At 42.1% G+C, this 25,969-nt stretch overlaps 1 long non-coding RNA gene across 3 annotated transcripts; it reads left to right on the plus strand.

Annotated features, from left to right (window-relative positions):
* On the plus strand, nucleotides 1–25,647 carry LOC122223731. Of its 3 annotated transcripts, XR_006204443.1 has the most exons (4): nucleotides 1–100; nucleotides 1,307–1,392; nucleotides 24,791–24,870; nucleotides 25,577–25,647. It is a non-coding gene; the product is annotated as an uncharacterized LOC122223731 (long non-coding RNA). The 3 variants fall into 3 exon arrangements; XR_006204442.1 differs by lacking the exons at nucleotides 24,791–24,870; nucleotides 25,577–25,647 and adding an exon at nucleotides 3,722–3,799; XR_006204441.1 differs by lacking the exons at nucleotides 24,791–24,870; nucleotides 25,577–25,647 and adding an exon at nucleotides 1,915–1,986.
* The last annotated feature ends 322 nt before the right edge of the window (nucleotides 25,648–25,969 follow it).

Here is a 25,969-nt window from a genome sequence, read left to right on the forward strand (position 1 = left end):
TGGCTCACACAACTTAGAGAAACACTTCACCCACTTGATCATCAGTTTATTATCAAAGGATATAACACTCAGGAACAGTCACATGGAAGAGATACAGAGGGTGAGGTCTGGGAAAAGGGCATGAAGTTTCCATGGCCTCTCCAGGGGCGCTGCTCTCCCCATACGTCCAGGTGCTCATTCACTGAACTCCATCTTTTTGGATTTTTATAGAGGTGTCACTCTAAAGGCACAATTGATTAAATCATTGGCCGTTGGCAAAGGATTCGCCCTCCAGCCCCTCTCCCCTTCCCTGTAAGTTCCAATGGCATTTCTAAGGGCAATCCGAGTCACCTCATTAACATAACGAAGGACACCTTGCTTTCTCTCAGCACTCAGGAAATTCCAGGGGTTTTAGGACCTCTGTGACCCAAACGGGGTGAAGACCAAATATATATATATATATATATATATATATATATATATATATGCCATACATTACAGTGTTACAGTCTTTTAATTAATTAAATCAGTGCATTGGCTTACCTCGAATTCTGTGCCCATTGAAGGACCAGTGAGTGTTCCTCGCTACAGGGCAAATAACAGGCTTTTATTGAAATCATCCGAGATACTTTGTTTCAGTAAGAACTCCAACAGAGTCAAAAGCTTTATTTATTAATTTTTTAGCATCCATGCATGTAGGATAAAGAAAGAAGTACCAAGAAGACTTTTGGTTTATCAAAGAAACTTCACAAGTATTTGTAGCCTTTGTGAGGATGCCGCTCTATATATTATATTCAGGCAGCAAATCATTAAAAGTAACAAAGACAATTGCAGCAGCTTTAGAAGTAAAAGGTAACACCCAACCTGCTGAGGCCATCTCGAGTCTGAGAGTTGTAAGGACTCCTCTGTTAAGAAAATACATTTGCACAAACAGCATCCCTGTACAAAATCGAATCTGCTTTTCTATTGCTGAAGCAGAAAGGTGAACATTATCTCCTTATTTTTCTTGAGATTCCTTTCATCAGAAGTAGAAGGGCCCATAGCTTCAAGCTAAGCAATGAAATCACACCAGTTAGCAGTGAGGGGGCGGAAATAGGCCAAGAAGCTTAAAAGCTAACAGTATGGAAGAGAAAACATCTCGAAGGAAATGTTTAACAATTAATGTGCGAACACGTCAAATTTTGTATTTACGAGAGCATGAGGGATTCGTGGACGATGGGTGGTAACAAAGAAATAGAACGACGTCTTCAAATCTTCCCATTTGGGCTCAAAACTCAAAAATGGAGGACTTTCAACGACTGCAGCTAAATAATGTTATCTATTGCAGCTGAAAATCAAAAGCGAATTTTGATCCTGTGGATTACCAAAGCAATGCCTGTTGAATTCAGTCCCACCAAGTGTCTTTTGTGTAAGGTAGGTAATTGTTAAGAGTGGGCCCTCAAGAGTTAGAAGGGGGGATATGTGAGAGAATTTAGAGCATGGGAACTCCCAACCCTCAGTAATTCTCCCACTAAACCGCAGGAAAAGCAGCCCTCTCTACCCACAGTGTGTTGAGGCTGTTTTCTCTCGCTCAAAGGCCTAAGGGCATTCTCTTTGAAGACACAGTTACTTCTCTGCCTGACCTCCATACCTATGAATACTCAGGTCCCAGTATTCCTTGAGCTGGAAGTCAATTTAAAAGTTAAGCCTTGGGGGGAAAGGATGAGTCACAAAATAATTTTGATACGGGTTTACATGCTGGAGATGCTGAATTCAGTGTGTTAGCTCAAACAACTGGAATTAGTTCTAACGGATAGTTTGGGTGGTTGGCCGAAACCCACGCGGGCGCGCAGGCGCAAAGACAAGCCCCCAATGGTCTTGAAAGCACAAATGCATTATAGTAACACTGCCCAAACTCCAGGTGTACTTACCCCTTTTACTTTGCTACTCATCTAGGCCCCACATCTATGAAATCATGGGATTTTCCAGTGGCTGAGGAGGAAACAATTTGAGTTTGGCATATGCTGGGTCCTCACTGTGTGCGTAAGCCAGAATCGTGCCTGTTAAAAAACAAAATTTAATTGAGTAAATTTGAAGGTCTAATTGGCTTTATTAAGCGACCCATGAATCCAGCTGCACCCCAAGTAGCAAGTAGCAAGATGCTCTGAGGGGCTGCACAAAATGGAAGGTTTTTATAGGCAGGTTTTTTTGTTTGTTTGTTTGTTTTTGTTTTTAATAGGCAGGACAAAGACATTATTAGCAAAACAAAAGAAAGGATTGTTTCAGGCAGGGCTTTTTTTTTTTTTTTTTTTTTGGAGAGGAGCAAAATCAGGGTTTTTATCACACAGATTACCTCACTAATGCTGATCTGGAAATTTCAGGTTGACAGTTAAAAGGTCACATTCCTAGAATAGGTTGAAACTGTCATTAAGTCTTGGTTTGCTGGCTTGGGGAGGGGAGCAAATGACTCCAATTTGGGCTTCTTTCTTTTTTTTAACATACCCTGTGGTGATACTTATGGGTGGTCTTGTAGAATAGGGCTGGAGTGGCCTTGCCGTGAACAGGGCTTTGAGTAGAACATTCATAGATCATTCTCAGTTGTATGAGGAATAGTTGAATTAGTACTATTTTAGTGGGAAGCAGTCTTTTTTTTTTTTTTTTTTTTACGTAGGAAGAAGTGTTCTGAAGTTACTGGGTGCTAGAAGGGGCAGACTTCAAGGAGATCTTTTTATCATATCTTTTATCTTATCCTTTGTGGTTGCCTGGAACCTGAATATCCTTCCTATTAAGGTGAAATTCCTCTTTATAAGGACCTTGGTTGGATACGGCCCCACCCCCAATAAGGAAACTGATAGGAGCAGGTGTTTCCTCCCTCTGGCAGCTAAGATGTGGCCACCTGATCCTGGTTGACCAAATAGAAGCTTCAGAGTTCAAAGGAGGCAGATGCAGTTGTTTAGATATTAAGTTGTCGGACTCACTCTGAAATGTATCCTTGCCTGCGGCCTCAGCTCCCTTGTCCCCTTTCTTTCCTACCAGTTTTTAGTGGTACTCACCCGTGGCGTAAATGGGCTGAATCCAAGGACCCAGAGGGGGTCTGACAGGACCAGCCAAGGGGATCCTTGGCTTCGTGGAGGATAGAAATCAAACGTGAGGAAAGAGGAAGTGAGAGCGGAGTTTATCAAATAGCGTAAGTGAGAGAACACAGCAGGCAGAGTGTCTGGGAGACTCGGAAAGGAAAGGTAAGTCTCCCCGTCATTTGGGGTCAGGGGTTTATATTGGAAAGAGGTTCAAGGTACATGTTCCTCCAAGAGTCCAAGGTAGGATAGGGTCCCATCAAAGACAAGTGTCAGGTGAACAACAGATATTACACCATAAATCACAGAAAGTAGGCAATATTGATGCCAGTGTTGACTGAGGTTTGTTTGAAACTAATGTCCTAGAACACGTTAAGGATCCAATTCTTCTTAGACATTATCAGGTGTACGGGGGCCTAGGACGAAACTCGGAGAATAATTAGCTTTCCTGCCTCCCCCTTGGAGTGGGAACTTTGCTTCTTTGGTTTACTCGGATGCCAGGTGAAATACAGAACATAAATAAATAAGGTGTAGCAGAGAAATAGCAAACATGGAGCCTTTCTAAAATGGAGTCCTTTCAGTTTCCCTGCCTCACCAACCTTCTCAATTCCACTATGGACCACTTTGGTTCCTCCCAAAAATATCCATTTCTGCTTATCTTAACCAGACATGGTTTCTGTTGTCTGCAGCCTACACCCTGCCTGGTTGTAAGTGCTCACACACAGCAGGATGCTTGACACATGAGATGACCAATAAATGGTAGGGACTGTTGTTTTAACAACTTTTATGATTTCATTGATATCAAAAATCCTCTGAGGCTCTTTTAATCAAGTACTATTGTATTTAGTCTGTTCTGGAATAATCCCTTCATTTACTTAGACATTCTGGTTGTTTCTGTCTAGAAGCTTTCTTGCTCCTCCCTGTCAGTGTGTGATATTAGCAAAATTACACAGTCATTCTCCCTAGTGAAACCTGAGATTTCAGGACTAACCAGAAATTGCTACTGATATCCTTGATATTTTGATTAGAGATCTTTGGTTGGATGGTGTGAACTGATCTGCCTGTAGCTCTAACATCCAGAAATTCTACTTAAAATTTTAAAAATCATTAAAAATTTCTTTTCTTTTCTTTCTTTCTTTCTTTCTTTCTTTCTTTCTTTCTGAGAGAGAGAACACAAGTAGGGGAGGGTCAGAGAGAGAGAGAGAGAGAGAGAGAGAGAGAGAGAGGACCCAAGCAGCCTCCACACTCAGCATGGAGCCTGACACAGGGCCCATGTGAGATCATGACCTGAGCTGATATCAGGAATCGGAAGCTTAACCGACTGAGCCACCCAGGCATCGCCCCACCCCCAACTTTGTTTAGATCATTTGGATTAAGACACTAAAGAGTAACAATGGTTTTGTTTTGTTTTGTTTTAATCACATTACATATGGGATGCCGCATCATTACGTGATCAAGCCCTGAGTCAGGCTCTGTGCTGACAGCGTGGAGCCCGTTTGGGATTCTCGCCCTCTTTCTCTCCCCTCCCCCACTCATGTGCACTCTCTCTCTCTTTCTCAAAATAAATAAATGTAAAAAAATCACATTATGTCTTATTTTCTGTGTTAAAGATGTGAGCATAGTTGCTTAATTAGTTAATTTATGAAAACTAACTCAGAAAAATAGTGATTGGCCTAAAGGTATAAAAAAAATCCTTGTTTAAGGGAGAGATACTACTTAAATTCTGTGAATAAAACCAGACTTAAAAACTTTAGTGATCATTCATGGAGAAATCGATGTTGAGCCAAGTGCCTAATCCAGTGATAAGCTCCCTAAAAAAACTAGAGTCTAGCTGCCAACAGGCATGCTACTATTGTACATTTGCAGAGTTGCTCTGAGCAGGAAATTCATCCTTTCTTGGGTTCTTAAAAGCATCACACAGATTTTCAGTTATGTCTCTAGCTTTCCCATTCTCTCTTCTAGTCCTTTCTGCATCTTGGAAAAGCCTTCACTATTTATCCTGTCCCCTCCCCCATGCAATCTCTTCCCACTCCACTTCCCAGGGGATCAGTTAGGGAGAAGAAAAGCAGGGGGCCTCACTGTTGAGGTGATTTTGCAAGCAGTAAAGGTTAGGAGTCTCCAGAAAAAGTAGTAGCTTTCTCGACATAAGAGACGTCATTGAAGGGGCCCCGCCATCTTGCCATCTATCCCTGACCGGCACTACTTGCCCAAAGCACATTCCTTACAGAACTTCCTGGGATATGATGAATTGCAGAAGGATAGACCTATGTGGTTATGATTTTAAGCGAGGTAAGAGTGTAAGGACAAACTGCCACTGTCAGGGCAGGAGATAATCCAATCACATCAGGGGCAATAAATCAGTGGTAAAACTCCCAGTGCTGATTCAAAAGTAAAGACTTGACCTGAAGATGGAGATTCCTGAGTTGTCTTTGCAAGATTGAAACCCCTGTGAGCAATCAAATAGTGGGCCAAGTGGAGCAAGAGAATCGATGATACTCACCCTTGCCAGCCCTGGTGACTTCTTCCATCAACTAAGACCTAGAATCTGTTTCCTTAAGACGACTTTTGCCTCACTTCCATGCCGAATTCCCCACTGCACGAGCCCCTTTGTGAATGTGTGTGCCGTTAGCTTCAAACCTCCCCAGTTTTGTTGTTGGGGGAGACACTATTTTGGGAAATGTGCCTGATGTTCTCCTTCATTTGTTGCAAATGCATTGTGGCTTGACACCCACCAAGAGGCAAACCCAGTGTTGGGTAACAGTTTCATTTGTTTGGGGTTTATTTTCACAAAAGACTTGAATGTTTTACTGCTTGCTTTGGATTCCTACACCCAGTTTCAACTGGGGAGCAGAGGGGGAGAGTGGTGCCTGAGGTTTCTGAGAACTCAACTCAATTGCAACACAGTGTATCCAGGGACAACATCAAATCTGACGTGAAGGGCTCAGTCTGACAAGATTGCCCCTCCCCCCACTTCCATTTCAGAAGCCAGTTGCAAGTTCAGGTTGTCTTCTGTGCTTCTGACCAACCTGATACAGATCAGAGGTCCCCATGAACCCTCTTTATGTTTGATTAATTTTCTTCAGTGGCTCACAGGTCTCAGAGAAACAGTTTACTTTCTAGATCACTGGTTTACTGTGAAAAGATACAACTTAGGAACAGCCAGAGGGAAGAAATACATAGGACCAGGTGTGGGGAACAGGCTTGGAACTTCCATGCTCCCTGGTCACACCACTACCGCTGGAATCTCCACTTCTTTGCCAAACCTGAAACTCTCCAAACATGTAGCTTTTGGGTTTTGATGAAGGCTTATTACATAGGCATGATTGGTGAAATCACTAGCCATTGGTTATAGGTTCAGTCTCCAGCTCCTCTGCCCTCCCTGGAGGTTTTGGGGTGGGAGTAGCACATTGGTCTGAAAGTTATAGCCCTCTAACCAGGTGATTGGTTCTCCTGGCAACTAGCACCATCCTTAGGTAAGTCCCCAAAGTCATGTATTTAACACATCAAAAAACACTTCAGTCATCTCTTGGGCAATTCTAAGGGTTTTAGGAGGTCTGTGCCAGAAACAGGGTCAAAGATCATATATTTCTTTTTGTAAATCACAATATCACACTGTCCAACCTCAATAAATTTATAGTATAACTGACTCTTCCAGCCAGGGGGTCTTAAGGTCATTAAGGGTCTTAAGGGAGTATCCATTGTCTACGGAAAGCTTTTGGTCGATGGCCATAAAGGCTTGTCCACAGGAAATAGCCTGAGGCTGTGTTTCCAAGCCTGCTCCCTTATCACCCCCTAGCCCACAACAGTAGCTTTTTATTAAATATTTATTTATAAAACACTCCTAGGCTACTCTGTGTACCCTTCTGCTGAAAGGGAACGCTGGGAGGCCTGATTATTCTTTGATTCCCTAATGCAAAGCAACCATTCTGGGAACTGCTCAAAGATGGTCCTGCAGTAATTCTGAGATGGTGCACAGTGCCTACTGACAAAGTCATCCTCCCTTCTTTCTTGCCCCAAGCTCCAGGGGCAGATCCTAATTAGTCTATATCTACCACTGAGCCACAGTCCTCTTGCCAGAAGTTGGTTTAGAGATATACCTTAAAGTACTTCTGGCCAACGAGATGTGAGGAGTATGCTGAAGGTTTGGGAGGTGGGTTTCATCACTGATAAAAAGGGACACAGTGGTCACTTTCCTTCCTTTGCACATCACTGTGTTCGCATTGTAATGCTCAAAATGGTGGCAGCCATATCCCGTGACCATGATCTCACCAAAGACAAAGCTAGCACCATGGCACAGTTGAAAACTAGAAGAATTGTGGGTCCTTAATATCACTGCATCTTGAATTAATTAATTCTGAAACCACCTAATCTTAGAATCCTTGCAACTTGAAAATTTTAAATTTCCTCACTGTTTAGATTGGTTGACTCAATGTTACCTGTTACTTGAAGCTGAATGCATCCCAACACATGTATCTCGAGAACCATTCACTCATGCCCCTCTTCCCCCCACCAAAATTGAGCTGTAATGATCAACTTTATGGTTCTTCAAATTTTACTGTGTATAAAAATGTTTCTGTTTAGTAGCTGCCTGTGAACACCTGCCTGGTACTCAAAATTACCAGTGATATGTGGACACCCATCACTGAAGTCCTAACTAGAGATACAGGGGGATTAAATCATGGAAACAAAAATAATACTAACAAAACCAAAAAAATACATATATATGTCTGCTATGTTCCAGGTACTGTTCTGGGTGCTTTGTATCATGTGTTTTGAGAAGTTTTGCTGTTAAGAAAGAGATAAATAGAGGGGCGCCTGGGTGGCTTGGTCGGTTGAGCGTCTGACTTCGGCTCAGGTCATGATCTTGCAGTCCATGAGTTCGAGCCCCGTGTCGGGCTCTGTGCTGACAGCTCAGAGCCTGGAGCCTGTTTCAGATTCTGTGTCTCCCTCTCTCTCTGACCCTCCCCTGTTCATGCTCTGTCTCTCTCTGTCTCAAAAATAAGTAAATGTTAAAAAAAAAAAATTAAAAAAAAAAAAGATAAATAGAGCAGTAGCTTGAGAGTCAAGGGAAGATTTTATCAATAGTACTCATAAGATTTTCCCAAACACATCCACATAATTTTTAAACTGTTAATCCTCAGCCCTGGGAGTATCTACTCCATGCAAAATTGTGTTTAAGAACCCACCCCTTAGTCTGAACTCATGTTAGAGTTACCAAAGGCCATTGTAGAATCAGTGGTATCTGAAGGCCAAAGCATAGACATTGGAGAGAAAATCTTCCTTTGTTAAGCCTTGTTAGGATGACAATCATTCTGTTCCAGGAGAATGTAATCTATATCATCCTGAATTTAAACTCCATTGAGAGAAATTTCCCATCAAGCTGTTAATTTTGGCATCATCTGATTGCTGTATATGGGGCGGGGGGATTGACCTACGCTTCACATCTCTTCTCTAAAAGTGAGCAATTCAAATAGTTTTGCCTTCTTGAGAGTTTAGAAACATGTGTTGGCCCTTGCTGTGCAGTTCATGTCCCACCAGCCACTCTTCAACACCATCCTTCCCCACCTCCCAGTAAAGCTTCTGATGTTGTTACTTCATGGAAAATGGTGCTTGCTAAGGTCCCCATTGGCTTCTATCTTGCTAGATCCAATTCTCATTTTATGTGACCTCTTACCAGTAGGGATGGTGTCTACTTGCTGAAGTGTTCTTGGTGCCCAGTAGAGTCTGGCTCACAGTAGGTGCTCAATAGACAATTGTGAATGAGTGAATGAATACACGTCTTATGTCACATGATGTCTTAGGGGCAATCAGGTCTAGAATTCAGAGTCCAGAGTTCTTGCTACTAAAACATACTTTGATAGAGCTTTACATGGTGAGACTGAGATACAGCATGTTTACATTTTCTAAAGAAGGAACCAAAAGCCACTTTTACTTCTTTGCTTTGAAAAACAACTAAGTCCAAGAGCACACTGAATCTAGAGTCACTTTTCCTTTTCAAACATTCTTCTCTCAAAATTCCATTGCCTTGCAAGCAGGTGCATGGTGGAATGTTTTCAGAAAAGCTCTCACGCAGGCATCAGTTTTGTTTTGAGTTCCACACCCAACCCCAATTCTTCCAATAGCACTCTGAAAGAACAATTAAGCCCTGAATTTTTTACAAGGGGCTGGGGGAAAAAATCTGTTTTAAAAGCTCCATTATCAATCACATAAACTGCCAACTAATTATTACAATGTACCAAATAGCCAAAAGCAGCAAATATCTTTTGTAGAGCTGGCTTACACAGCCAGGAACTGGGCCAAAAGACCCAGCTGGGAGGCCCTGCTGCTCTAACCAAAGGTAAGCTGCAATGTCCACTTACCTTCCAAATTCACCAGTTAGGCAGCATATCAGGTTTTTGCTGTTGCTATTGTTGGTTGTTGTTGTTGTTTTTCACACAAATCCTCATGAAATGTCAGATGGAAACCAAGGCAATAGACTTCATAGCTTCTTTTGAAGGGAATGGCCTGATGCTATTGCCATTCTTTATGGGAAAGATAGATGTTAGCTCATTTTAGAGAATGACTATGCTTGACTATCAATCCTCTTTCTAGGAGGCACCATTCTAGTGCCCAGTGAACACAACAAATTGGGATACACAGTTACTCAGAGAATCCAGAGCAAAATAACTGGAGATGGCTTCTGAATGTCAGTCAAGGTCATAGTTTGGAAAGAGAGACTGAACACTAGGCCTTCAGGATGAACCATGGCCATCAACAGGAAAAAGAGTGACAAAGTTGGAAGTCTGGGCAATTGGAACCTGGTTGGAATGCTCTGTGCTGAATGCACCTGGCGGGAGGCTGGGGGGTGAGGAAGAGGGGGCAGAAACAGGTGACACTGGGTATTGAAGGTCCAGGTTGATGAATCAAGGAGATAGACTCTTGCAGGACTGAATGCCAATGTCCCCTTGCTCCTACAAATGCTTTTTCTTCACATCTTTGGACACTAACCAAATGCATTCACAAGACGCAGCCAACCCAGCATTGCCCACTCACCTCTGCAGGTTTGCCTTTGCTACAGAACACACTGAGGTAGACAATCTAGTGCCTTCCCAGTTATGTGTCCTGGTTGCCTTTGGAATAAAACCCAAAATTTGCCTGATACTCACAAGTTACATTTTGCTTTTTAGGGGGTTACTTTCTCCTGAAGGACAAATACACCCTTGAATATATTTTGGCCAATTCTTCCAATTTTCTGTATTCTGTAAACACTGGGATAGCTTTGCAGCAGAGCCAGACATAGATATAGCAAAGTCTGAAATTTAGGGTAACAAAGTAGGACATCTCAAAATCAGGCATCTTCTGAATTAATAACCTATTTTTGGCGATGATTTTTTATGGTGACATCTCTAAGCTAATATCATACTTTTTATATTAAAGCAGAGTCTTTGGGAAAAGCTGAACATTCACAGTTTGTGCCTACCAATACAGTCCTTAGCCTCAAAGTTCCCAAGGAACAGGGAAAACACAAGAGCTCCCATGATGACAATGGAGCATGAATTTAGAGAAAGTTCAAGGGTGCTATATGTGGGGGTGTGACTAGATGTGCCTGGTTACTTAGTAAGACCAAGGAAGGTGAGAGGGGGTTCGTTTGGCAGGCGTGGGGCGTGGGAGTGGGAGGGGTGGAGAAGCTCCTGATGCTGAAGCAAGGACTGGTCCTAATATCCAAGTTCTCCAGCCCACAGTGACCAGTAGTCAGATTTCCCAACGAATGGATGGAGTGTAGCTTCAGCAATTTTAGATGCAGCAATACCCAGATGTCCAAGTAGGCTGTTGCTTTCTAAGAAGTCCAAGAGCTTGTAGTCAGCCCCCTGGTGCAAGGTGGGGCCCTGTTTGTTCTTCAAGGGCAAAGATGGTGTTTATTTAATCTCAGAATCCCTAAGGAATGTTCATGAATGGAAAAATGGATGAATGGAAAGGGACATGGTCCACAGCAGGCCATGCCCCAGTCATGGGTAGGGAATGAGATACTAAGCATATTATTAGAACAGAAGCTGGTTACAAGGGACAAAGGGTGGCTGTTGTACTCAATTTCAGGTCACTCCGTGGGGACCATAGCTTAAAAATAGGACTGGAACCCAGATATCCAACAGAAGAAACTCAGATTCAGATGTCCAGCAAAATGGCTTGGCACCAAGTCTCTGACTAGAGCTCTCAGAATGCTCCCAGGTTGCAGGTGCACCTCAAGAGGCTACAGCCATGGGAAAGAGGGCAGGGTCCTTGAGGCTGGGTGGACCCTCACCTGGGAGGAGAGGGAAGCTTCTGATTGGTGCTGGAATATATCTGCCTATGGACCTCCCATGATCCAGCAACTGAAGGGGTTATTCCCACTACGGCAGGGTCTGGATCTGTTCTAGGGGGTAGGGGAGGCTGTGCTAATGGAGGTTATTATAGGCTTGGAATATCATCCTTGCATGTATTCATCCCCAGGGTAAAGCTAACCACAGGATCAGCAGTGGATTGAGGGTATGTGAGAGAGATTTTTTAGAAGTGTAATTGGGGTGTTTGGTAAATAGAGACCAGCTACCCAGTCTTTATTCTCCTGACACTCTTAATCTCCATACCTGTACAACAAAGAGCAAATCTGTAGACTCGGAGTTGTCTGAAAAGTCTCATGTACTGACCACCACTGGCCCTGTCATTTCTTAGAGCTTCTTGTTACCTGAGAACTCAAAGAGAAACAGATTTGTATCTCGGACCAGAGAATCAGAACAGGGACTACATTTTGGAAAGCCGAGAGTTTCCTGTATGGAGGAACAAACCAGACACAGGATAGGAGCTCCTCTGTTTTTGTTTTGGTTTTATTTTCCCTTCTTCTGGTTATAGGCTCACTTTTCACAATGTCTTGCTCATCCACCCTTGCAGCTGGACACATGGCTCTATCAAGGTCAATCGGATCTTCTTTCAATGGAATGGGTGGTGCTAGAATTAATCTGATTTGGTCTCCCTAGGACGTACCTCGTCCCTATTCCTGACATGCTCAGAGTTGCTCTTCTTCCTGTCCGATAGTCATTCAGTTCTCTCTCTGATCTGCCAAGTGACTTCATTGTCCTTCTAATAAAGCTCCCTTCCTTATTTCTGTTGTTCACATTCTGAGAATCCTAATACACCCAAGATAGTAAGGAAAATATTTTGCAGGAAAAAGATGTAAGCGTACTATCATTAAAAACCACATAGACAACTACTTTACATTGGTATAGACCAGTCAGGAGTCCTGTTAGTTGGGTTTGCACTTCAGAGATCATGGAAATATGTGTTTCTGCATCCTAAATACCGTTGGCTGAACATTCCTCAAATACAGTTATACTTAAAATTAGCTTGACTTTTATACTGTGTTTCCATTGCCTTTTTTGTCACTTTGGCAGAACCTTAGGAAAAGAACAAAAATGGGGTATTATTGAAAAACTGAACATTGATAGACGGAGTCACAATGAGCCAGCCCATGTCTGACATCCTTTCAGGGAGCTCTAGTTATGTAGTAATTCATTTCCTGTGGAACAATTTACTTCGAGCTTTTCTCTTATCCCCAGAAGAATTTAGGGGTGACAAGCACCTTCTGAGCTAACTCTAGGGGCTCAAATTAGGAGAAAAAAAAAGTCCTGGCAACAGCAGTAGGAGAAATTAGCAAGGGCGGGTAACTCCCAGTTTACAAAACAGTGAATGGAGAAACCAGCAGTTTTAGGATGCTGATCATTTATTTTGACAGGTGTAGTTTATCTCTGCTCATTTATAATAATTATACATTGTGGAGACTCATTATCCTGCCCCCCTCTGTCTCAGTGCTGAGAGCAGTTAAAAGTAAATTTGGCAAGTCTGTGGGGGGAGTGAGATAATGGGTGTTAATGACCAAATGGGAAATCTATACTTGAGCCACTTACTGTGAGGGTGGCACATGGATCGTTGAAAGGGTGCTGGCAGGCTTTGAAATAACAGTTCTAAACTCTTGATTTTTTTTTCCTCCCATTAACGTGTTCCCGTTACCTGTTACTCTCCCCTCTCCTAAGAAGACAGAATCTTTTGGATTCGGAGTTCAGAATAATATTGATATTTGGATGAGATGGGTATGGATGCTTTGGAACGTCTTGGAATGTTTTTATTTTAGACAGGGAATTTGGGGATATATTTGGGGATGATATTGGTTAATCACATGTACCCTGGAGCCCAGGAGGTTTCCAAGCTCTGTTACCTACTAAATGTGCTACCACAGCTTGGTTTTGCTATCAGTACCATGAAGATGATGATAGTAGCTTCCACAAAGTTTTATTAGCAGGGTTTAATTGGTTTATATAAGTAAAAGTGCTTAGAGCAATGCCTGTCACATATTAAACACTATGTATGTATTTCTTCTACTTCCTCCTCCTCCTCCTCCTTTTTCTTCTTCTTTGCAAAAGGGAAGTAATAACAATACCCACCTTACAGACTATGCTGTGAGGATTAAAGCATAGAGTTCATACAGCTCTCTCAATAAAAGCGAGTTATTTTTAGTACCCATTCTGATTTTGTAATATTAAAATCTTGAGTTCAGGATTCTCTTAGAACTGAAACTTCACATTATGACCTATAGCATGTCATACAGTTTTGCTCAACGAACATATTCTGAGTGTCCAGTCTTGGCCAAGTCCTGGGAATGCAAAGATCAGTTAGACGAGAACCCTAACCCCTGGAAAGGGAAAGAAAACACAAGCAAACATATTCTGAGAGCTAAAAGAGACGCTGGGAGACCCTCCCTCCCCTCCATGCAGAATTGAAGATAAAATATTGTAAATTGCCTTTTTGGAGAAGTCTTGCTAGAAGGGCTGTTTTCTAAGACTCCTTAGAACCACTCACATACCTGTGTCTCTCTCCACCTTTCACCTGATTCTCTCTCATCCCATAAATGAGGTCTCTGCCTTCCCACTTCGTAGGGATGAAGAGCACTCTTGTTTTCTTGTGGACATATGCTCTGGTTTTGCTTTCAAGTTTATCGACCCAGGACTGCCATTTGCCCACAAGGTGCCTTTGTTCAAATTAGTAAATGGCGATCTTTGTTCTGGGTGTCCTGGTGCAGAACTTTCACGGCGTTGTGTGGCAGCCCGCGGCTCTCCACTTTCTAACTTCCTCTATTGACATCTCAACTCTGGAGGGCTCTGCAGACTGAGATGTCCTTTCAGAAGTGAGTCCTTAAGAACCACCTCTGCTCTAGGGAAGCTTTTTAAAAAGGCAGATTTTTCTTTATTATTTTTTTTTAAGAGAGGGAGCAAGAAGTGAGTTATTAGGGAAAGGTGTGGCAAAGAGGCTAGATATGGGAACTGTTGCATGTGATTTCTTTGGCCACTGGCCTCCTCTACCTGTGACCTGGCCTCCTCTACCTGTGACCCTCTACCTGGGGGTTCTTCATACTTAAGCCCAAATTACAGTGACTTGGGCAACTCTCCAGCCCACATCTTCTGATGCAGGAATGGAGGTCATTTTGGGGAACCCTCTTCCGCTCCGGCTCTCATCAGTCTGCTGTGCCACTTGGAATCTGGAATCTGCTGAAAGGTTTCCTACAGTTACCCCTGTTCCACGTGCTTATCGCAAGGATACCAAGGTCCATGCAGGGCAGAGTGACCCAATCCTCTCCAAACTGCGAAGACTTGGGGTGCGGGCTTCTGTGCAGAGGTGGGAGAGACATCTCATGATGTGACCCACCAGAGTATTTAAGGAAGCCACAGAAATGTATGGGCTCTTGGGAAGACCATTACAATCTGCTCCCCCTAGCTAACTGTTCTCAAGGCTAATCCGTAAAGGGAGTCCTAATGAAAATCGATAGCTTACCTTCTCCTGTAAGGTCCCAGCACTGATCCTATTATGCCTTCCATGCCTTGTTACCTCAGTCCCTGTCACGTTGGCAAGCCTGTCTGACCATCCCTGGTCCCCTGGACACATCCCCAAATTGTCCAGCACATCACTTGCTTGGCCTGATCTCACACTCCCTTCCCGGTCCCTTTCACTCTTCTCTGTATTCCAAAAAAAGGAAAAAGAAAAAAATCTACACCCATTACCCCATCTCTGTCTGTGTGTCCCCGTTCTCTCGTTGCTGTTACTCCCCTGAGAAAACCACCTCCCAGGTGGCCCTCTCAAGTGCTGGTTGTTATTTGCACCCCCAAGGATTAGCAGACTAGGGGACAAGATACGTGTCCTAAGGGCTTCTCATCCAGACCCACCCACGTTCCCTCTAGGCTGAAGCTACAGCTGTGAACCAAAGCAGATAAAATCCTTGCCTTCATGAAGGAGACGGGGGTGGCAACAAATAACAAATACCTATGAAACATGTAAAAAATAAAGCAGAGGGTAAAAAAAAGGAGAGGAAGAGGGAAAAACAGGGATGCTAGGATCTAGGAGAAAGCACACCCGATGGGCAGTGAACCAGGCATGTATCTGAGAAAGAAACAATGTGCGAAGCCTTCAAGGAGAACATCGAGGTAACCGATCCATCCAACATCCAGGCCTCCGTCCTGCGTTCCCATGTCCTTCTCATTTTCTCCTTCCACTAAATCCAAGCATCTTGTCACATGACTCCCCCCTCGACTTTGTCATTGGCAATAGCTGAACTATCTTCCAGTTCTTGCTTGAAGCATCTTACTCTTTGACAAGCGGACTCTGTTTTTCCAGCTCATTTATGTGACGACAGCCCCCTCCTCCACTCCCAAACAGGTCTCTCCCACCTCATTCAGACCTGCACCAACCCTAACACTGTTTTACTATTTATCAATTGCTTTTGAACTCAGCTTATAAAACACAGACCACCACTGCAATCAACACAGCTTGTACATGTCACTACCACCGAGCCCGCATGCTAGTCCCCAACACTGCTCACCATCTGCTTCTCAGCCCAAGTAGCTGAACGTGGAAAAACGTTCTATAGCAGAAAAACACACATCCCCGCTGATGAACCTCACTTCAAATTATGGTAAGTCATATGCAGATGTTAGGGCTGCCTGGCTATTCTACTGGATGCCCTGATCCCCTCATTCTCTTACCCTTTGGGCTACTAATTCATCATGTCTCCTCCCTCCCCACAATTCCAGTGCTGCTCTGGCCTTGTCACTCACTCCATCTCTTTCTTCACTGCCATTGATGATGGAATCTGGAGGGAGAGGGCTGCCTCAGCCAGCTTCTTCCTGCTTCATCGCTTTTCCTCTTCTTGTCTTCTCTGTGGAGAATGGGTCCGGTTCCCCGGGGTTGCCATTGGCTCTCATCCTGCCCTATTAGTCATGAGCTTTGCAGCTCTTTGGATTATCCCACCTATTTCTTGTATGGACAGCTTCTCTCTTTGTAGGACCTACTCCCATAAGTATATGAGCACATGAGAAATAGCTGTGATGTTTAAGCAAAACTGAACAAGCCATTTTTAACCTCCGTTTCCCATCTCAAACCTAAGTAATTTCTTTGCTCGCCTTTAAGGTAAAACTTCTAAAGACTGTGTATATACTTGCTGTCTCCAAACCACTCAACCAAGTCACTGTAGATCTCTTTGTTATTCAACCTATCCTATTTAGGTTGCCTCCTCCATTCCCACTGTTCTTTTCCAGCTTACCAAAGTCCATGGTCAATTTTTGATCTGTATCTCACTTGATGTCTCAGAAGCACTGGACACAGTGGACCACTCCCTTTCTCTCAAAGCCTTTTGTGGCTTCTGAGCTACCCCCCTCCTCCTGTTTTCCTCTTACCTCACTGGCTGCTCCTTCTCCTCCTCCTTTCTGGGACTTCTCCCCTCCTCCGGACTCAACATGTGTTAGAATTCTCCAGCACACAGTTCTACTTACTCTCTTTCCTCTGTGAACTCACCTCACCCCAGTGGGATTAAATATTATCTATATTCTTAAGGCTTCCCTTTTTTTTTTTTCTCTACCCACCTCTTCCCTGAGCTCCAGAACTGTGTGTCTGGTTGTTTATTTTGGATTCACTCAAAGAGGTGAGTGTCTACCTGGCCAAACAGGCTTCTTTATTCTATTTCCCAATATTCTCTCCCATCAGTAAGTGGCACCACCGAGCACCTAGCTTCTCAGGCTCCAAACCCTAGGAGACTCCTTGAATCCTTACTTTCCCCTTACCCCAGATCCAATCCAACAGCAAACCTCAGACAGGTCCCTTTCCACCACCTCATCTGTTACCTTTCTAATCCAGGGTGCCGGTGTCCCTGGTGGCCTGATAAAACAGCTCTGATTGACTCCCCACCCACTTTTGACACTAGCATCCAATTCTCCATATGACACCCAGAAAGATCTTTAAAAGCCATAAATCAGTTCATGGTGGGTTTTTTTTGTTTTGTTTTGTTTTTTTTTTTTTTTTGCTAAAAAAAAAAATCTAATGATTCCCTGGGGCACTCAGAATAAATCCCAAACTCTTTACAATGGTGTCTAAGGCCTTACATAGTCAACTTCTGGTTATCGCGTCAAACCCATCTTCTACCACTTGGTGCCTGGAATGATATTTCCTCAAACTTTTGAACAGTTTGCTCCTATTTAAGTCTTTATCCAAATGTGATCTCTTCAGAGAGGCCTTCTTTGCCCACTGTTGAAACAGTCATCCCATTCTTCTCTTTCCCTTTAAATTATTTATTATTTTATTATTTTTTATTAAGTTTTTAATTTTAACATACAGCATTGAACATACAGCATTATGTTAGTACAATATAGTGATTCATATTAGCTGGTGCTCATCATGGCAAATGCATTCTTAATCCCCATTACTTTCTTCACCCATCGCCCCCCCACTCCCAACCTCCCCTGTTGTAACCATCACTTTGTTCTAGATAGTTAAGAGTCTGTTTCTTGGTTTGTCTCTCTCTCTCACTCTCTCTCTGTTTCCTTTGCCTTTTTTGTTTTGTTTTTTAAATTCCACATGATGAATAGATAAAGAAGATGTGGAATATTTTTTGAGCCATAAAAAAGAATGAAATCTTACCATTTGTAACAACATAGATGGAGCTAGAGAGTATAATGCTAAGCAAAATAAGTCAGAGAAGACAAATACCATGTGATTTCACTCCTATGTGGAATAGAACTTGTTTATTTTTTATAGCATGTATACTTCAACTTTTTACTATAATTTTTATGTAATTCATAATATTATTATATCTTTTTTTTAACGTTTTTTTTTTTTTTTATTTATTTTTGAGACAGAGAGAGACAGAGCATGAATGGGGGAGGGTCAGAGAGAGAGGGAGACACAGAATCTGAAACAGGCTCCAGGCTCTGAGCAGTCAGCACAGAGCCCGACGCGCGGCTCGAATTCACATACCGCGAGATCGTGACCTGAGCCGAAGTCGGACGCTTAACCGACTGAGCCACCCAAGCGCCCCTAATATTATTATATCTTATACATATTCTATATTAACTATTTCATATATAATGTTATACATAATATTCATATTATATTTTATATAATTCATAACATTAACAGAATAAATAAGAAAAGCCATGTGATGCAGAAGTGCATCTGACAAAAGTCAATACCTAGTCATGATAAAGTCTCTCTGCAAACCACGAAGGAATAAAAGGAACTTCTTCAACCTGTTAAAGGACATTTTTTAAAAACTTACAAATAACATCATAATTAATAGTGAAATACTGAATTATTTCACCCAAGAGTAAGAATAAGGCAAGGATGTCCACTGTCACCACACTTTTTAATGTTGCACAGGACACATCTTAGTTTTTGCAATAAGGCAAGATAAAGAAATGAAAAGACATAGGGATCAGAAAGGAGGAAGTAAAACTGTCTCTACTTGCAAATGCCATGATTATTTACATAGAAAAGTCTAAGAAATCCACAAAATGACTAGAAAAAATAAGTGAATTTCACAAGCTTGCACAGTTCAAGGTAACATGAAAAATCAACTGTGTGGTATATGTCGGCAGTAAACAATTAGAAAATGAAATGTTACAATTCTATTTATAATAGCTTCAAGAAACATAAAACACTTGGAACTAAATATAACAAAAGTCAAGGTCTGAAGACTAAAAATTATAAAACACTGCTGAGAGAAATAAAATAACTAAATAGAAATATATGCCATGTTCAAAGTTTGAAAGACTAAAATGTGCATATTTTTGTTTATATGTATATTGTCTGCTTACCCAGCTAGAATGTAAGGTCTTTGAGATCAGGAATTCTTTCCTATTTCATTCCCTGATGTATCTTCAATGTCTGTTAACAGCGTGGGGCACACGGTAGTTGTTTATTAAATATTTGTTGAACGAATGACAATACTAGGCTCCAAAGCAGCTTTGATTTTTGCTCCGAGTCTCATAAAAGTTTTTCACGAAAACAATCCTCTATTCCTCTATCCACGAGGACCGAAATTGGCTCCCGCAGCCTGCCAGCTGGAGAATATCCCCTTCATAATCTCCATCCCCTCTTGTATCTCCAGCCTCCAGCCAGAGCTCTGGTCCCCACCACTCGGCTCTGAACAGAGGCTCCTGGAGTAAATGGAGTGCGTGGCCTCATTGCCAGACAAAACACCTCATTAGAGCAGACCCTGTCTGCCAAGTGTGGAAAAGAATAGATTCAGGTCTTGCAGCAGAGTTGGGTAAGGGCTGGACAGTTACCCTAAAATAATGAAGAGCCAAAAATGTGGCCACGAAGAGGGAAGTTAAATTCTATAATGGTTCCCAAGGGAAGGGTGCAGATTAGAGCCAAGAGACAAAACCAAAGCAAAAGTCAGAAGCTGGATAGACGCTGTAGGGAAGGAGAACACAGGACAATGATTAAGACCTGGCTTGCCCCACTCCTGGGGAGCAGAAGATGACTTATCTGTAAAAGACTGAAAACCTCAAATTTGAAGTCAAGTGTGGATTTAAAACCCAGTCGTATGCATAGGTTTTGCTTTCCCTAAGACTTTCTTTCTGTACTTAATAGGAACTTTAATACCTGCTATGCCTACCTTGTAGGATCATTGTGATTGTCAAGTATGTATCATGGAAAGATTATTATTATTTATTAGCTTAAGACTTACATTATCAAAGTTCTGAAGAGTGCTCAGGTTTAATTTTTCGTGGTTCATTATTTAATTTGAAGCGAATTCCCATAATATAAGACCTTTCCATATTCAAATATAAATTTAAAAATCCATTTTGCTACAAAATATATGACTGTGGGGAAGATAATTTGTGCCTTGGCTTACCTGCAATGGTGGGTAGACCATTAGCGACCATGCCGTTTTCTTGTAGAGTTGAAAAATATCTCTTCCACTCTTGGTCTTGTTTTCCAGCTACATAATCTCTTTCAGAGGCCCTCATAAATTATCCCAGACAAAAGCATCCAATACATACAAAATCCCGACAAAGGATCATCCAATATCTGGAATAAAGACAGAATTAGCTCAAAATAATTACGTAAGTCTCCCATTTAAAAACGTCAACATCAGGTTCACATTAAGCCACAGTGTTAAGTAACTGGGCCATGTTCAGCTTGTTTTTGTAATGCAATCTCCTTGATAAATTCAATTATTAAAAAAAAAAAGTGGTCTTCTTGGTATGATAACAAGCACAAAATAAGTGGAAAACACCATTAAAATGAACTCTACATTGTTTAGAAATAGAATAGTTAATCGTATTGAATGTCCTGCCACTTATTACATAGAAGAGCTGGAAGCAGATCAAATCAATGACAAGAAATGTCACATCACTCCAGAGTCTCACAGATAGGCGTGTGCATTTCACGACATCTCTTATCTTCTGCCTTGAACATTTGCTTCTCATCGCCGTTTTTCTCAGCAGACTTACCTGACTTTAGATTGGTCTGTGCCCTTGTCTACAGTTGTAAAAGACAATTCACCAATATGATTTCCCAGGAACTGGTAGAGGACAGAGACCAAGAGAAGAGACAACCTGACTTGTCTAGGTTCTAAATGATGCAGAATCATGAGCCATATGGTCGAGGCCTCAAAGCTAGGAACTGGCCAGGCTGGGGTTTTAGCTCAAGCCCAAACATTGTTCTTTTCTACAGAAACAGCACCGTCTCTTGTGGGAAGAATCACATAATGCTTATAAAGGAATGGATAAAAACTAGTGATGATCAGAAATGTTATAAAAAAGCCATTTCACACAATGGTTTGAAATATCCCGTCCCCATTTGATATAGGGATTTGTGATGGTCTTCGTGACCTATCACGTCAGTGACAAAAATAACCATTGGCCCAATTGCTCAAGCTTGAAATAAATCAGAGAAAGGCAATCAGTCAAATATTTTTCAAGTGTCTTCTGTTTGCTCAACACTATGCTAGACTCTGTGGGAAATGACAGCTCACACATCAAAGTTCTTTGGCAAGCAAGAAGGGAATATGAAATAGAATCATCAGAGAAAAATGACAGGAGCTGGTCTGGCTTCAAAGAACCTAAATCACGATGTGGGGGAGGGGGGTTTCGAATAACAATAGATCCTCATTATCATAAACAGCGCAGAAAATGTCTTTCATTGGTGATTAGACCAGGGACAGGCAAACTTTTGCTGTAAAGGGCCAGATGGTAACTATTTTAGGCCTTGCAGGTCATAAGAGTCTCTTCAGCTGTTGAAGTGTGAAAGCAGCCGTAGCCGTTAAAGGAATGAGCATGCCTGTGCTCTAATAAAACTTTATTTAAAAACACAGGTGGGCGAATCTTTTTGATCCACTGGTTGTACTTTGCCAATTCTCGCTTTGCTTGAACATGAGGGAAGGGTGCAGAAGTGATTGGCTCTGAACAGTCAAAGAAACCTTAGTTACAACCAGCCGTTATTCAGGGCCAACCCTCCGCCAGGCACTCTGTGTCACAGTTCCCTGAATTTTTAAGACACTCCCCACCAATGCAAGCTGCTTAAGTTTACACAATTTAGTAATAAGCTGTGGCCTACACTTCAATCCAGGCATACCTGTTCGCAATCCTGCACTCTCCCACCATAATAAATTACCCCTGCAGGCAGACCTGCTGTTTTCGCCTCTCACTGTACATCTTAGAGAACTCGGCATTTTGAGCCATTAATAACAGGACGACCCTGCCACCCAATCCAGAGGTCAAAACTCACACAAAATACTTGGAGAATTGGTCCTCACACTTTGCTGCATGTGGAAGCTTTAGAAAATCCCTGGAAGCTTTAGAAAATCCCGATGCCCAGACCACACCTTGTACCAATGAAACCTGAATTTCTAGGGGTGAGACCCAGGCATCAGTATTTTTCGAAAGGTTTCCAAGTAATTCTAAAGTACAGCTAAACTTGAGAGCCACTGTGCTAAAGCAGGATGTCATCTACGTGTGTCATATGTAAATGGTACCCCCTGGAGTTGTCGAAGGTGACAGTCCCGGGCTAACCCTCACTGAGTAAGCATACATTATCAATCAAATAATTCGCTAAATATCTGTAGAGCACCTTCCTGGGGCTGGCCACCATTGTAGACATGAATAAACAGTAACAGAATAGGTAGCCAAGAGTCAGAAAGCTGTCCTCGATTATGTCAAACTATTGTATTTCTTGAATCTTCTTTATTTCCTTCCCGTCTCCGCTAGTATTTAACAAAGGCTTTTGAAAATTCCGGCCTGTCTTCTCTTGGCTAATGATGCACAATCCACTTTGAATAGTAGCATAGCTAACACACATCCTACCTATGGTAACAACATAGCTAACATTTACTGGACATCTATCACCCTGCAGGGGTGTACCCATGTGGTGTCCCAGCTCTGAGAATCATGTTTTCCGTGTTCATCCTGGTTTACACATGCGTAAACAGTTCCAGTGAGTTCCTTGTCCAAGGTTACCTGGAGAGTAAGGGAATAAGTAGGATCTGTACCAGATCTGCTTGATTTTATAACCCAGGTGCTTAAACACTGGAAATTACTGCATGGGTTACCTCCTCAATAAGTGTTGGCCATCTATTGAAATGACAAATGAATAAATGAGAGAAAAACTTTTGCTTTGAATCAGACCATTAATTAAGAAGGAGAAGTATCCCCTGGGCATGATGTAGGGGTGACAATGGAGGTAATGAAGAAAAAAAAAAAAAAAAAGAATACCTTTGACTGGCAACCCCTTGCTCACCCGGAAGGTTTCATTCCAAACTTTTCTCTATTCAAATTCCTCAATCTGTATTTTGGATTGAGAAGCAAGGCTGTTTTATTTGAAGAAGCACCTTGAAGAATGTGCAGGATCAGGATAGATGAGAGGAGAATGTCTTCCAGGCTCAAATGCCACCATTTCAGTGACCACATTCTCTTTCCACGTTCTCCAGCCACCCAAGACAGAATGAGTAGTTCTCTCCTCTGAGAATCAGAACACTTTACTCCTTCCTAGAGCATCTGATCCTCATCGTGGTGATTTCAGATTTCTATTATTGTTTTTGATTTCTCTGCTGTCCCATTAGCCTGTAATCTCATTATAAGCCAATGTAACACTATATTACGCAATATTATAACTAGTCTAGCCTCAGCCTAGCATGGAGCCAGGCACAGAATTGGTGGCCAGTTAAATTTTGCTCTGTTCCAGAGGCTAGATTTTGACTGTCTAATAATAATAGCTTCCAGTTCTTGAGAACCAATTATGTCCTAGGCATTGTGATATGCATGTTAAAGTCTACTTAGTGCCCTCATCCTCATAATGAGCTTGCAGTATTTTGTATCATTATCCCTATGAGGGTGGGCTTTTGGCATTCTGGTGCCCAGTTTCCCTTTCCTGAAATAGCCCAACATGCATGGTCATGTGGACACAGCAACCCCTGCAGTGATGGAGGCTGAAGAGATCTCTTCCATCCTGGCAGAGCCAACAACATGGGAGTGATGTGGCAGTCACAAATGAAGACGTTGAATCTTGAGCCAATGATCAATGTAAGGACACGGGGCCAGTTGGAGGTCATATTCATGCCAGCAGCATTAATGGTCACTAACCACCTTCTTGCTGCTGCATGGTCTTGCTGTGGTTTCTGCCCAGTCACCTGGAACCTTCCCAAACTTACCAGTGTTCCAAATTGGTCTTCTAGTCTCATTGGCTGTAGAAGACCTGAATGCTTCCAATGACTTGTGTTTTTTTTTTTGGGGGGGGGGGGCGGGGGGCGGGGGTAAGTTTGCCCAGTCCATTTATGTCAATTGCAATCATGGCCCCAATGGACTCGAACATTTTGAAGATAAGAGGGCAGGCTGTGTTTCCACCATCACACAGCTAATAAGGAAGAGACAGGATTTGAACATACTTCCTTCTGATTCGAAAACCCATGTTCTTCCCATCCACTGCTCTCTTTTGTACAGGGAGGGTGCTCAATATTTGTTTGCCTTTTACGATGCTGCTGCTGCTATTCCAGAGTTAATGGTTTTCTTTCTTTCAACTTAAGAGCCATTTAATTCTTTATTGCCCTGGTATTTTCTGTGTTTAATTACCTTAACCTGCTGCCTGACACTCAGAAACTACTTACATATAGGAAGGTGATTCTTTCTAAATTTATTTCTAACCTTTATTAAATGCTTACAATGTGACCAGCGTTGTGCTACGTGCTTGGCCTGCATTACCTGATTGAAGCGTCCCCCAAACCCAATGAGATACAATTATTTTCATTACCAACATTTTACAAATGAAAAAATAGGGGCTCAGAAAGATTATGTATTTTCTCCAAAGGTCATGCGCTGATGTATGTTGCATCCAGGATCCACTGAGGACTGACTCCCAAATGGATATGCTTTAACCTTTAAGCTTCGTTGAATTACTAAAAAATTGTTAACTTCAATTGTTTTTTATTACAGAAACAAGAGATTCATTGTGGAGAGCGAGGAAAATAAAGAGACGTTGGAAGGAAAAATGCAAATAATCTCTCCACTTAGAGGTAGCAATATCTGTGCTTTTTTTTTCTACATATGCCTAGGTATGCTTTAAACAAACAAACGAAAATAATCATAGTGTGCCTCATGGTGTGTGCCAGTTGCTTTTTCACTTAAGAATATGTCTATTGCTGTGTAACAGATTACTCCAAATTTAGCAACTTAGAGCAACAAATTTATCATCACACATAGTCTAAGGGTTAGGGTCCCCAGGAATGGCTTAGCTGGTTGTGGCTCAGGGCATCTTGACAGTCAAGATGGAGACAGGTCTGCCATCACCTAAAGGCTGGGCCAGGAGAGAAAGATTTGCTTCTTGAATCACTAAATGTAATCCAATGTGTGTTCCAGCGGGAGTCCGTTTATGATAGTTCCAGACTGAAAGGAAACTTCGAGGTCATGCTGTAAATACTTAGCTCTTTTGTCACTCATCCACTCCACAAGATTTGACCTGATAACTAACTTCATTTCAAGGGTTGGAAGAAACTCCTTTGGGGACAAGCAAAGTCTTGAGTAAAATGTTCTTTCCCTTCTCGAGTGAAATCAATGATGCTAGCAAAGCACTATGCAAGCATATTTTACATACCATTGTGTCTATGGATTAGTTTCTTGATGGCGTTTTTAATTATTTAAACATATTGAGAAAAAAGTACAAACTGACAAGTTTTTCCTTTCTCTTGCTGGTTTCTGTCTGTTATGGGCTGTCCATTACAGTCACTTGGGGTTGGTTACCTAGGAAATGGCTGGCAGACTGGAGCTTTTAAATTGATCACCAGACTTATGGCAGGAAGGTGAGTCACATGATGTGAATTTAGTTGCTTCTAAGTGGAAGACTAGAAATTGCTGAGCATTAAAAAAGAATCACCGGAACTTTCCCCCACTACTCCTTAATTTTAAAGATGAAACAAATGATCTCCTTTCAGGAAGTCGCAGAGATCTAAATTTATCTCCAGAGGAAGGGAGTCTAATGATTCCATGACCATCTCAGACTTCATGGTTATAAAGAGACACTGTATTCAAGGTGTGCATGTGTGTGTGTGTGTGTGTTCATGATAAACGCAAACTCAGCTATCTCTTAAGCTAATGAAAAATGAGGTGTTTCCTACT

This window comes from Panthera leo, chromosome B4, assembly GCF_018350215.1.
Source record: "Panthera leo isolate Ple1 chromosome B4, P.leo_Ple1_pat1.1, whole genome shotgun sequence".
In the NCBI taxonomy this organism is placed as follows: Eukaryota; Metazoa; Chordata; class Mammalia; order Carnivora; family Felidae; genus Panthera; species Panthera leo.